Here is a 13,667-nt window from a genome sequence, read left to right as displayed (position 1 = left end):
CACTCTGCTGTGTGAAGGGCCTTCAGATACAATCAAGAGAGGTTTTTAGTACACATATATTAATCCACGCATCTCTCTCTTTGATCCTGCAGGAGGAGAACATCAAGATCATGGAGCCTGGTGATTTAGCGGTATGCCTCATGGCTTACAGGGAGCAGAGAAGAAGGAGAGAGAGACAGAGGCACCTGGTTTGGAAAAGGGAGGAGCACCTCTTTCATGATGAAGGGGTGGCAGGGCCTGCTGCACACGCAGCTGAAGATCCACTGCGAGCTGTCGCTTGTAGGTGCCTCACTAAACCCAGGTCTTTAGACGGCATTTGTCATTTCTGCAGATGACCGAGAACCAGTGTCGCCAAAGACTGAGCATATCTATGGAACTGGTCGAACACATATGCTATCTGCTGCAGGATTCGGCACCACAGGAACATTGAGGATATCCATTGCCAGTGGCTCCGTCCACAAGTAACCTGGGCAGGAACTCACAAGCCTCTACACACAAGTGTATCCAAGAACTTTGTGCATTTCTGGAAAGCCAGAAAGCAAGAGTGCTGGTACTTGCGCAGATCTTAGGTTGTCCACAGCTGCAGGGTGCCATCCATTGCACTCATATGGTGCTTAGATATTCATGGCAACAAGCAAGCAACTACATCAACCACAAGGCCTTCCACACATTGAATATCCAGCTGGTCTGCGACCACCACAAACAGATCCAACAGATCTGTGCAAGATTCCCAAGGAGCATCCATGACTCCTACATCCTGAGCAGCTTTCAGATCCTTGACAACTTCCAGGGTCCAAAGAGGCTGCAGGGTTGGCTCCTCAAAAACAAAGGCAACCCACAGCGGACGTGGCTGATGGCATCCATGCGGCAGCCTCAGACTGCAATAGAGTGACGGAATAGTGAGGCTCATGCTGTGACCCAGACTTTGGTGGAACAAACAATTGGCATTTTGTTAGGAAATAGGGATAGTTTAAGTAAGTTATGTTGATAATTGTAGGTGTTTTAGCTTTAAATTTTAAGTTTGGTTTGTATTTGTATGTTAAGAAAGGTCAATTGTGTTTTATTTTCACTTTAAAAAGGTGCTTGCATTTCTAATGAGAGTTTTACAACTTAAGCAAAGGTAAACAAACAAAGTCCAATGGAATTGGAATGTTGCCTAGCAATAGGGGGCCAGAGAGGCAGGTCCCTCCCACAGATACACACATAGGAAAGCTAGAAACAACAGTTTGTTTTGGAAGTTAGTTTGGAAGACAGCTGCCAAACAGAAGCTACCTAGAAGGGGCAGATAGCCAGCTCCAAGCTAAAATTTATTGAAAGTAGCTGCCGGGAGAGACTGGAGCAAAGATAGCTAGATAGCTAGTCCCAAGCTAAAGAAAAGACCTCAAAATCCTGGTGAGACAGAAACAAGAGAAAGTTCCAAGTAGACCTTCTAGTCAAAGGAAGGACAGGAACCTGGAAAAGGTCCTGTTAAGTGAAGTTAAGAGCGAGGGCAGAGAGAAAGGCTCCAAGCTTCAGAGTTAAAGAGACAAAAGCTGCAGAAAGCAGGTTTAAAGCAAGAACAGTTTGCAAGAGGCAAGAATGTCCAAAGAGACAACTCAAGATCTATAAATCTGCTATGGGCATGTGAAGCAGTGGTATAATGTTGACAGCTGAGTTGATGAGAGAGTGTGTGGAAAACAGCTTGAATTCATGTGGTGACCCAGGGAAGAGGAACATCGGAAGAAGGGTTCAAAACCCTGGAGGTCAAACCTTGCAGAAGGCATCTGAGAGAAAGCATTGGTTTGGGAGAAGATTCTAAGGCAAGGTTTTGGAGAGTAGAGATCAGAAACCCTCGTGTGAAAGACAGAGTTTAGTGAAGCCAGTTGGCTCATGATGTGACAAGCGCCTGGGGGGAGTTGAAGAGAGATCCATAGCATCTGGTTGAGGTGGCATCTGTCACTTGGTTTCAGGGTGTGGGGTGTCTGACCACAGTTACCTATTGGTTTACGTGGACTGTGTACTTACTGTGAACATTAAAGCATAAAATAGCTTTTGTAACTTGTGTTATCCTTACAAATCTGTATATAGTTGTGGATGAAGGAGTATTGTAATATAGTTCATCTTTTCTTCCTGAATAAATGTTCTACTTTTTCATTAAAAGTTAATCAGCCATTTCCTGTGACTCTGCTCAAAAGCCACTCTCCACGTATCTAAACAAACAAATAAAAGTTCGGATCTATCAAGCTGGGTTCCATTCTGGGATCAGGCTTGTCCAGACATAAGATCAACTGAGATCATTACAATTTTGAAAAGGACGTTCTAGTGCCTCAACAGGCCTGGTGGAGCACGGAAATACAGACCACAGAGGGTGTCATGTTTCATCGTCACTTGCTGCATGCTCCACAACCTAGCACTGAAACTGGGCATGGACCTGGCTGAGGAGGAGATGGAAGAGCTGCACATCTTCTCTGATGAGGAGGACATCGAAGGGGATGACGATGAGGTCCTCAAAGTTGAGGATGCCAGCGATGAGGACATCATGCTGGCCAAACAAGGCAGGTGCGCTCCAGAGGCCCTCATAGCCAGGAAATTTGTGGAGGATGATGAAAAGATGCAGTGAGGATAGTCTTGACATCCTCACCTTGCATCTGTGAATGTTTGACTGCTGTGTGGATGATGGCAGCACTCACACCGTCAGTGCTCAGGCTTATGTCATGGCGATGCAGCGGAGGCCCTTATAGCCATTAGATTCCAGGAGGATGATGACGACATGCAGTGTGGACACTCCATATATTTTCACATTGCGTCTGTGAATGTCTGACTCCTGTCTGTCTATGAGGGCAGCTTGCTTGCTTTCTGTGATCAGGATCATATCATGGAGACGCAGCCATGAAACTTTAAATACACCTGATCCTTTGTCAGCCTTCAGCACCTAACCCCTTCAGGAACACATCACCGGTCACAGATGCTGAAGAGGTGTGGGGCCAGCCCACCTCAAAGGTGCTGAGAGCACACAGAGAGAATGACAGAACTCTGTGATGCCTGCCTATGGAATTCTGGCAGCAATAACAAGAACCATCGAACTGCAGAGATCACTAATATGCCCAGTGAGTGTGAAGCTGGACCATCACTTTGGTCCAAAGGTTACACACTGCACAGGGAGGAGGCCCTGGACTGAGACACCTGCCATTATCTTGTGCAGGCACCAAGGTTTCACATCTGAGTGACATGAACACTGCTCATCGTAACAAGGAGCCATAGGTAGGGAGACATTCTTGGGAGTTTATTTACAATAGTGAACGTTATGTACAAATGATTAACACCCACGGCCAGGCTGTGCGACTGCATCTCCTTCACCTTCCTAACCTTGCCTCTACTTCATGGTGCTTCCAGGTCCCACAGCAGAGGGGGAGGCAGCCTGCTGACTGCTTCGTCCTGTGTGTGATGACCTTGGCGGGTGTCCTCTGGAGGCCGAGACCTGGAGGTCCTCATCCTGCTTTCAGGGTCCTGCTGTGTGGCAGTGGCACCCTCTTTGGCCTGTGGAGCTGGAGCCACTGGGGTCGCAGGAAGGGGGGAATTCATATGGGCCAGGCACTCCCAGTTACCTGGGTCAATGGCCCCGGGGGGGGTACACCTGCCGATCCTCCTCCATATGGGTGTCCGAGAGCCCCTGGCTGAGGAGAAGGGAAAACTGGAGTGAGATTGAGCTGCTCTGCATTCCTTTCACTTTGACATGGAGGCCAACTATGGCATCAGCGATGGAGATTAGCCCATGAGGCAGTCCCGGACCAAGGTCTCCAGTCTTGACCTCATTGTTTTGGCATGCCGGCACTGTCACCTCAGAATGAAGGCGGACAAACTCTTCCATCATGCCTTGCAATCTGAGGAGTGCAGCAGACATCCCTTCCTGATTTTCCTGATCTTGCCTTTGCAGCTCCATTAACTAAGGTATGATCAAGTCCAGAGGCTTGTCATCTGACTCGGACTCAGCAGATTTCTGACCTCTAGCAGTCCTCCAAGAGCCAGAACTATGGGAAGTCCCTGCCTCCGCCTGCTGTGGATCAGACAGTGTGACATGCTCACCAGATTATGACCCGAGGCTACTCTCGAACGAGGTCCCACTGAGGTGTGTGTCTTTATGCTGGTTGAGGGTATGGGTGAGTGCCATGTTGGGTCTTCAATTAGGGTGTCATCAGATATTTTTTCCAAGGTGTATTCAGGGCTTGAATGGAGGACCTGGCTCGTGGAACCTCCTGGCTGTTTCCCAGATATGCCTGTAAAAGGAAGGAGGGGACTGAAGAACAGGGGAACTCAGTCATAGCATAGTTCTCTGATGAATGTTATACTGTTGGATCCTCACTTGGTTGAGCACTGCCAATCTCACTGTCAGCACAGGAATGGTCCAGATCATCATGAGTCAGCTGGATGAGGCTATTCTCAAAGCCTATGAGGACTTTAATGTTGGGCATTCCTCCACCAGTCTGCACCATCACCCTTTGTTGTGTGCCAGCTTGTCCTGCATACAAATGGAAAGAGTGTTAACAGAATGTCTGGCAGGCCAGATGAGGGTGCCTGGCATGTGTTGGTGGTGAGTGGTGCCATGGGCAGGATGAGGACATGATTCGCAGGGCAGATGAAGATGTATGTGAGAGAATGAATGGTGATGTCCCTTGAACTGTCAGTGAGTGAGCTCTCTGTAGATGTGTGGTGGGTTTATGAGTGTGTGAGTTGAGAGTGTTGAGAAGAGCGACTTACCCTGGCAGGGGTAGAGAACTTCATGACAGCTCTCAATTGCATCCAGTAGGCACCCGAGGGAGGCTTTGCTAAAGTTGGGGGCTGCATGTTTCCTTCCTTTGGCAACCATCAGTTCTCAGCAGCTTTCTATTCCTTGGAGAGTGTCAGCTCTGTGCAGGGGAGCCCTTTAAATATGGTGGCTGGATTACTGAAGGCCTAAGGTGACAGCTGGACAGGCGAATCATAGGCTGCCCTGCCAGCCATCTGGGGTTTTCCCAGGAATCCTCATATTAATGAGGGGATATGCCTGGAATGGGATGATATGGCGTGAAAAGCTGCCATTGTGGCCAGCAGGTAAAATGACTTTTCTCCCGCCCGCTACCACAGGACCCAGTGTGGGAGATATTTTTTAGCCATTTGGGCAGTGTCCAGTCCATTGCAGTTGACTTTGCAGGAGTTTCGTCTGAATACAAATGGAGCAAGCTTCATGGGTATTGGTGTTTGTTCAGCAGTTTTCCCATTGAATCATAAGACCATAAAATGTAGGAGCAGAAGTAGGCCATTCGGCCCATCAAGTCTGCTCTGCCATTTAATGAGACAATGGCTGATCTGATAATCCTCAACTCCACTTTCCTGCGTTTTCCCCATAACCCTTAATTCCCTTACTGATTAAAAATCTGCCTATCTCAGCCTTGAATGTACTTACCAACCCAACTTCTACAGCACTGTGCAGTATAGAATTCCACAGATTGACTACCCTCTGAGAGAAGAAATTCCTCCTCATCTCTGTTTTAAATGGGTGCCCCCATACTCTGAGATTATGCCCTCTGGTCCTAGACTCTCCCACAAGGAGAAACAACCACTCAACATCTACCCTGTCAAGCCCCCTAAGAATCTTATATGTTTCAATAAGGTCGCCTCTCATTCTTCTAAACTCCAATGAGTACAGTCCCAACCTATTCAACCTCTCCTCATAAGAAAATCCCTCAATACCCGGGATCAACCTACTGAAAATTCTCTGGACTGCCTCCAATGCCAATATATCTTTCCTTAAATAAGGGGACCAAAATTGCTCATAGTATTCTAGGTGTGGTCTAACTAGTGCCTTGTATAGTTTTAGCAAGACTTCCCTATTTTTATATTCCATTCCCTTTGAAATAAATGTCAACTTTCCATTCGCCATTCCAATTACCCATTGAACTTGTATGCTAGCTTTTTGGGATTCATGCACAAGGACTCCCAAATCCTTCTGTCCTGCAGCTTTCTGCAGTCTTTCTCTATTTAAATAATATTCAGCTCCTCTATTTTTCCTGCCAAAGTGCATAACTTCATATTTTCTCACATTATATTCCATCTGCCAAATTTTTGCCCACTCACTTAATCTGTCTATATCCCTCTTTGGACTCCTTGTGTCATCCTCACCACTTGCCTTCCCACCTCTTTTTGTGTCATCCGCAAACTTGTCAATAGTACATTCACTTCCCTCATCCAAGTCATTAATATATTGTAAATAATTGAGACCCCAGCACTGATCCCTGTGGTACTCCATCCTGAAAATGCTCCTCTTATCCCAGCTTTCTGTGTTCTATTAATTGGCCAATCCTATATCCATGCTAATATACTACCAACACCATGGGCTCTTATCTTATTACGTAGCCTTATGTGCAGTACCTTATCGAACACCTTCTCGAAATCCAAATATATTATGTCTACCGGGGCTGAACATCCCCCCCCCACATCGGGAAGGTTGTGCGGGGGTGGGTGGGAGCAAGTGCAAACCTCATTGGCGCCTCTGATCAGGTGTGCGCAGCCATTTTATGTGGACGGGCCAATTAAGGCCTGGAAGAACTGAACGATCCCTGAGCGGGCTGGGGGTGGTGGTGGTGGGGTTCCCTGAGTCTGGACATTTATGTGAAAGAGCGCAGAAATCTCCCTGAGGCACAGAGGTGCCCCAGGGAGATTTGTTTAAGGTTCAAACATTTAAATAAGGAATTGAAAATATTTAAAACATATCCCCTCATGTGACAGTGTCACATGAGCTGGGACATGTCAAGGAACATTAATTTAAAAACTTATTTAATTTATAAACACTTCATGAAACTTCATCCCACCCGTGGATGAGGTCCCATGAAAAATGCAAAGGCTGACTGGGCTCTTCGCCTGCCTGCCAACGGGCAGCTTGTTAATTGATTTAATTAGTTTTAAACAGGCCTTAATAGGCCTTTGACAGTTCTGAAAGGTACTGAAAAAACAGTACTGAAAATCTAAATGATGTGCAGTAATGCTGGAATGCCCGTCCAACATCACCACACATCATTTTACACATCGGCAGACGGACCCCAACCCCACTCGCCAACCAGAAAATTCTCCCCCAAATTCCCCTTTATCTATCCTGTTTGTTACCTCCTCAAAGAATTCTAATATATTTGTTAGGCATGATTTCCCCTTCATGAAGCCAAGCTGACCTTGCTTGATTAGATTATGTATTTCTAAATACTCTATTATTACATCCTTTCAAATAGACGTCAACATTTTCCCAACCACAGATGTTAAGCTAACTGGCCTATAGTTACCTGTTTTTTGTCTCCCTCCCTTTCTGAGTAAGGTCATTCTCCAATCTTGTGGGACATTTCCAGAATCCAAGGATTCTTGGAAGATAACTACCTGTGCACCCACTATCTCTGTAGCCACTTCCTTTAATATCCTAGGACACCACCCATCAGGTCCAAGGGACTTATCGGCCTTTAGCCCCAATAGTTTCTGGAGTACTTTATCTCTAGTGATAGTTATTGTATTTATTTCCACCCCGCCTTTTGCCCCTTGATTATTTAGTATTTTTGGAATGCTATTAGTGTCTTCTACTGTGAAGACTGAAGCAGAGTATTTAATTAACCTCCTTGCCATTTCCTGGTTCCCCATTATTATTTCCCCAGCTTCATTCTCTAAGGGACCTATGTTCAAATTTCATTTTCATATATTTAAAAAAGCTCTTAGTGTCCGTTTCTATGTTACTTGCTAGTTTACCCTCAAAGTTTATTTTCTCCCTTTTTATTATTTTTTTGTCATTTTTTGTTGGTTTTTAAAACTTTCACAAATCTCTGGCTTACCACTAATCTTTGCCACATTGTATGCTTTTTCTTTAATTTGATACTGTCCTTAACTTCCTTGGTTAACCATAGTTGGGTTATCCCCTTCTTTGAAATCTTCTTCCTCACTGGGATATAACATTTTGAGAGCCATGAACAATTTTCTTAAATGTCTAGCATTATTCTTTAACCATCTTTTCTGCTAAACTCCTTTCCTGGTCCACTCCAACCAACTCTCCCCTCATTCCATTGTAACTACCTTTATTTAAGTTTAGCACAGTTGTTTCCAATCCAAGTTTCCCATTCTCAAACTAAATGCTAAATTCTACAATATTATGGTCACTGTTTCCTAGGGCATCCTTTACTCTGAGATCATTTATTAAACCTGCCTCATTACACATTACCAGATCCAAAATAGCCTAATCCCTGGCTGGATTCACAACATATTGTTCTAAGAAATTGTCCCAAATACACTCTATGACTTCTTGCACATGTCTACCTCTGTCAATTTTATTTTCCCAATCTACATGAAGATTAAAGTCACTCATGATTAATGTACTGACTTTTTTACATGCCCTCATTATCTCCTAATTTATTCTCTGTCCTACAGCATAGCCAATATCAGTGGGCCTATAGACTACTCCCACCAGTGTCTTCTTCCCCTTGTTATTTCTTACTTCCACCCATATGGAATCTACGTCTTCTGATCCAAGATCCTTTCTTGCTATCGAACTTATTCCATCTCACACTAACAAAGCAACTCCACCACTCTTTCCTTCCTGCCTGTCCTTTCGAAAAGTCACATACCGCTGAATATTTAGTTTTTAGCTTTGAACTCCTAGTAACCACGTCTCCATAATGGCTACAAGATCATACCCATTAACCTCTATTTGTGCTGTTAATTCATTTATTTTGTTACAAATACTACATGCATTTAAGTAAAGAGCCATTAACTTTGCCTTTTGACCATGTTTTTCGCCTTTTGACCCTATTTGCCATTTTTTTTTATGTTTGTACACTCTATCACACTTTGGGTATCATTACCTAAATAGCTGGCCTGCATGGCTGGTATGTCCTTTTGCTTTGTAAGCCTACATACCCCCTTTGCAGAAACCTCCCCCCTCCACCTACCATTTAGTTTAAAGCCCTCTCCACAGCCCTAGTTATTCAGTTCACCAAGACACTGATCCCAGCACGGTTCAAGTGAAGCCCGTCCCACCAGAACAGACCCCTTCTACCCCAGTACTGGTGCCAGTGCCCCATGAATTGAAACCCATTCCTCCCACACTAAACTCTGAGCCACGCATTTAACTCCTTGACTTTATTTGCCCTATGCCAGTTTGCCCGTGGCTCAGGTAGCAATCCTGAGATTATTACCTTGGAGGTTTTACTTTTTAATTTAGCTCCTAACTGTTCAAATTCTTTCAGCAGAGCCTTCTTTCTTGCCCTATCAATGTCGTGGATGCCAACATGGACAATGACAACTGGGTCCTTCTCCTCCCACTCCAAGTTCCTCTCCAACCCTGTGGAGATGTCCTTAACCCTGGCACTGCGCAGGCAACACAGCGTTTGGGACTCAATGTCACAGCTGAAGAGAACAGTATCTATCCCCCTAATTATACTGTCCCCTACCAGTACTACATTCCTATTTCCTCCCACCACTTGAATGGCTCCCTGTACCATGGTGCCATGGTCAGTTTGCTCATCCTTCCTGCAGTCCCCACTCTCATCACACAGCTTGCAAGAACCTTGTAACTGTTGGACAGTTACAGAGCTGAGGCTCCTCAAACATTGGAATCCAGAGGATGTAGCAGAGGTATTGCTGATGGAATTTCTCTAGAGCTCTTATGTATTGCTGATACACAGTCCAAGTCTTACTGAAGTGCAGGAGTGTGGTGATGACTACTGCTCTGTACACGGAGATTTGCATCATGGTGCCCTCGCCTTTCAATGATCAATGGGGACTCTTGGTTCAAGGCTCACATCAATGAAGTGACTACATTAGAATGGTTCCACAATCTGAAAATCTCACCTCAATGCATTGCACTCTTACCTTCACCTGACACTGCATCATCAACGCGGCCACTTAACTGAGGTGCATGGTGCCTCTCGAGCTCCAAGGCATCCTGCCCCATACTGGGAGAAGATGAGGAGGTGTAGGGGTTCTCCACCAGCCCACAACCTCTCGATATTTTTATGGAACTGTCTTCTCCTGAAAGGACAGAGAGCATTGATTAGCCCACTCTTTACCTGCAGCGCCATTGCAGCCTGGCCAGCCCCAGCTGAGGAGCACCTTGCAGGGCACATCCAGGTCATGGCCCTCTAGTCACAAGGCACACAGACAAAGCAGCCAGGGCTCACCCCCTTGGCCAGTGCTGGCATCATTGATAGTTGGCACTCAGACTCTAATACCCCTGGGCTCCACGGGGAACTGACCCACCCAAAACAATTCGACATGCTGACCCATGCCAACGCGGTACTCACCCTTCCTGAGTGCAGCAGGTCATTGAAGCGATCCAGCACTGCACCCAGGTGCACCATACCACATCATGGCCACTCACTCATGTTGCTACCTCCTCCCATGCATTCTTTGTGAGGTGCAGTGACCTGTTCCTCCCATTTCTGAGGACAAGGGTGTCTCTTCTGGCAGCCATCTCTTCCAGGAGGGCAGTGAGGCACTTGTCAAAAAAACAGGGTGCCAAGTGCCCACCTGACCTCCCCTTCCACCTGATGTTTGCTGCCGCACTCAACTCCACATTTACAAGGGCAGACAGATGTCCTTCCCTGGCAGCCTTTCTGGGGCTGCCTGCGTCATTTTTAAATAGGCCGCCAGATCGCCATTGGACCCAGAGGCTGAAAGGCCCCCAGCCCCGCTCAACCCTTCCCGGCCAGTGACGAGGCACATTTCATGCTGGGTGGGCCTTAATTGTTCTGCCAGCGTGAAATCGCTGTTGGCTTCCCGGCCGCTCCCACCCACCCCCGCCCGATGAGGGCAAAATCCTGCCCACAGTCTTCTCTCACCTATTCTGCCATTGAGGACTAATGTGGTACACAGAGAGAGAGAGATGAGAGACCATTAAAGAGAGTGGAGAGAGAGAGAGAGACATGAGTCCATTAAAGAGCACAGAAAGTGAGAGATGAGAGTTCATTAAAGAGCGAGGAGAGAGAGATGCAGGAGTCCATTAAAGAGTGCAGAGAGAGAGATGAGAGACTAATAAAGAGCTTGGAGCAAGAGGGGAGAGGCCTTTAAAGAGCGCGGAGGGTAGCTCTTGCTGAGTGGGAATGGTGAGTATTTCTATGCTTTAAAGTAAAAGGAAGGTCTTTTGTTTGTGTTTAGGTCTCTAGTCTTTTTTTGCTCTTTTTCTTAAAGATGCCTTGTTAGTGTAGGATCAATAATGTTGTAAAAAATAATTCCAATAAAGTGTAAAGAGCTGAGGATTCTTCAGGTGTAAAGAGCAGGGATACTAGAGTGATTAATTAATAACAAATAAAATATGATAGCGACGGCAGGACGGGTGATGTGTTGCTGCTGCAGCATGTGGGAACCAAGGTGATCCAGAGCGAACACATCTGTAGTAAATGTTTACAGCTCAAGGAACTTTGGATCCGAGTTGAGGAGCTAGAGTCTGACCTGCAGACATTCCACAACATCAGGGAGGGGGAAAGTTTCCTGGGCCCTTTGCTCCAGAAGGCGGTCACACCCCTCAGATTAGGTAATTCAAATTTGGTCTGTGATCAGAGACAGGAGGGTGTGACTGCAGGTGAGACAGGTATGGAGACTCAGGGTGTAGCATTCGAGGAGCCTCAGCCACTGCAACTGTCCAACAGTTACAAGGTTCTTGCAAGCTGTGTGGACAAGAGTGGGGACTGCAGGGAGGATGAGAGAACTAACCACAGCACCATGGTACAGGGAGCCATTCAAGTGGGGTGAGGAAATAAGAACGTAGTAATGGTAGGGGACAGTATAATTAGGGGGATAGATACTGTTCTCTGCAGCCGTGAACATGAGTCCCGAAGGCCGAGTTGCCTGCCCGGTGCCAGGGTTAAAGATATCACCTTAGAGCTGGAGGGGAGCTTGTAGTGGGAGGGGAGGGATCCAGCTATCGTCATCCAAGTGACAATATTGATAGGACCAGTTCTGCTGAAGGAGGTTCTGCTAAAAGAATTTGAATAGTTAGGAGCTAAATTAAAAAGCAGAACATCCAAGGTAATAATTTTGGGATTATTACATGGGCCTTGGACAAACTGGCATAGGGTAAATAGAGTCAAGAAGTTAAATGGCTCAAAGATTGGTGTGGGAGGATTTCAGTTCAAGGGGCACTGGCACCAGTACTGGGGTAGAAGGGGGCTGTTCCAGTCAGACGGATTTCAGTTGAACAGTGCTGGGACCAGTGTCCTGGTGAACCAAATAACTAGGGCTGTAGAGAGGGCTTTAAAATAAATAGGGGTGGGGGGGAAGGTTCTGCAGTGGGGATATGTAGGCTTACAGACTAAAAGTGTATGGTAGCATTGCAAGGCAGATATTTAGGTAATGATACCCAAAGTGTGACAGAGTGTAGAAACATTAAAAAAGACAGTGGCAAATTGGGTCAAAATGGGAAAAAAAGTAAAAAGGCAAAATTATTGGCTCTTTACTTAAATGCACATAGTACTTGGGACAAAATAAATAAATTAGAGTTTAATGGCTATGATCTTATAGCCTTTACAGAAACATTGTTACAAAGAGATCAAAGCTGTGAATTAAATATTCAGGGGTATGAGACTTTCCAGAAGGACAGGCAGGAAGGAAAGGGTGGGGGGATAGCTTTGTTAGTAAGAGATGGGATAAGTACGATAGCAGGAAATGACCTTGGATCGGAAGATGTAAAATCCATATGGGTGGAGGTAAGAAATAACAAGGGGGAAAAGACGTGGGTGGGAGTAACTTATACGCCCCCTGACAATAGCTATACTGTAGGTCAGAAAATAAATCAGGAGATAATAAGGGCATGTAAAAAAGGCAGTACATTAATCATGGGTGACTTTAATCTTCATGTAGATTGGGAAAATCAAATTGGCAGAGGTAGCCACGAGCAAGAGTTCATAGTGTGTATTCAGGACAGTTTCCTAGAATAAAATGTTTGGATCCAACCAAGGATCACACTACTTTGGATCGGTAATGGCAATGAGGCAGGTTTAGTAAATAATCTCAGAGTAAAGGATCCCCTAGGAAACAGTGACCATGACATGGTTGAAATTTGCACGCAGTTTGAGAGTGAGAAGCTTGAGTCGGAAACAAATGTGCTAAACTTAAATAAGGCTAATTACAAAGGAATGAGGGAAAAGTTCGCTAGAGTGGACTGGGAAAGGAATTTAGCAGAAAAGATGGTTGTTGAACAATGGCAGATGTTTAAGAAAATATATATCGCAGTCAGGAAGGAGGATTCTAGGAAGGGAATAAACCAACCATGATTAACCAAGGAAGTTAAGGATTATATCAACTTGGAAGAAAAAACATGCAACGTGACAAAGATTAGTGGTAAGCCAGAGGATTGGAAAGTTTTAAAAACCAACAAACGATGACCAAAAAATAATAAAGAGGGAGAAAATAAACTAGCAAGTAATATAAAATGGGTAGTAAGAGCATCCTTAAATATATCAAAAAAGGAAGAGAGAGCCCAAAGTGAACATATTCCCCATAAAGATCAAAGCTGGGGAAATAATAATGGGGAACCAGGGAATGGCAGAGGAGTTGAATAAATACTTTTCATCCATCTTCAAGGAGGAAGATACTAATAGCATTCCTAAAATACTAAATAATCAAGGGGCAAAAGTGTGTGGGGGTGGGGGGGGGGGTTGGGGGGGGAAATAAATGCAATAACTAGCACT

Source organism: Carcharodon carcharias, chromosome 2 (genome assembly GCF_017639515.1).
Source record: "Carcharodon carcharias isolate sCarCar2 chromosome 2, sCarCar2.pri, whole genome shotgun sequence".
Taxonomy (NCBI): Eukaryota; Metazoa; Chordata; class Chondrichthyes; order Lamniformes; family Lamnidae; genus Carcharodon; species Carcharodon carcharias.
The sequence above is the reverse complement of the archived record's forward strand: the minus strand, read 5'-3'. Positions refer to the sequence as shown.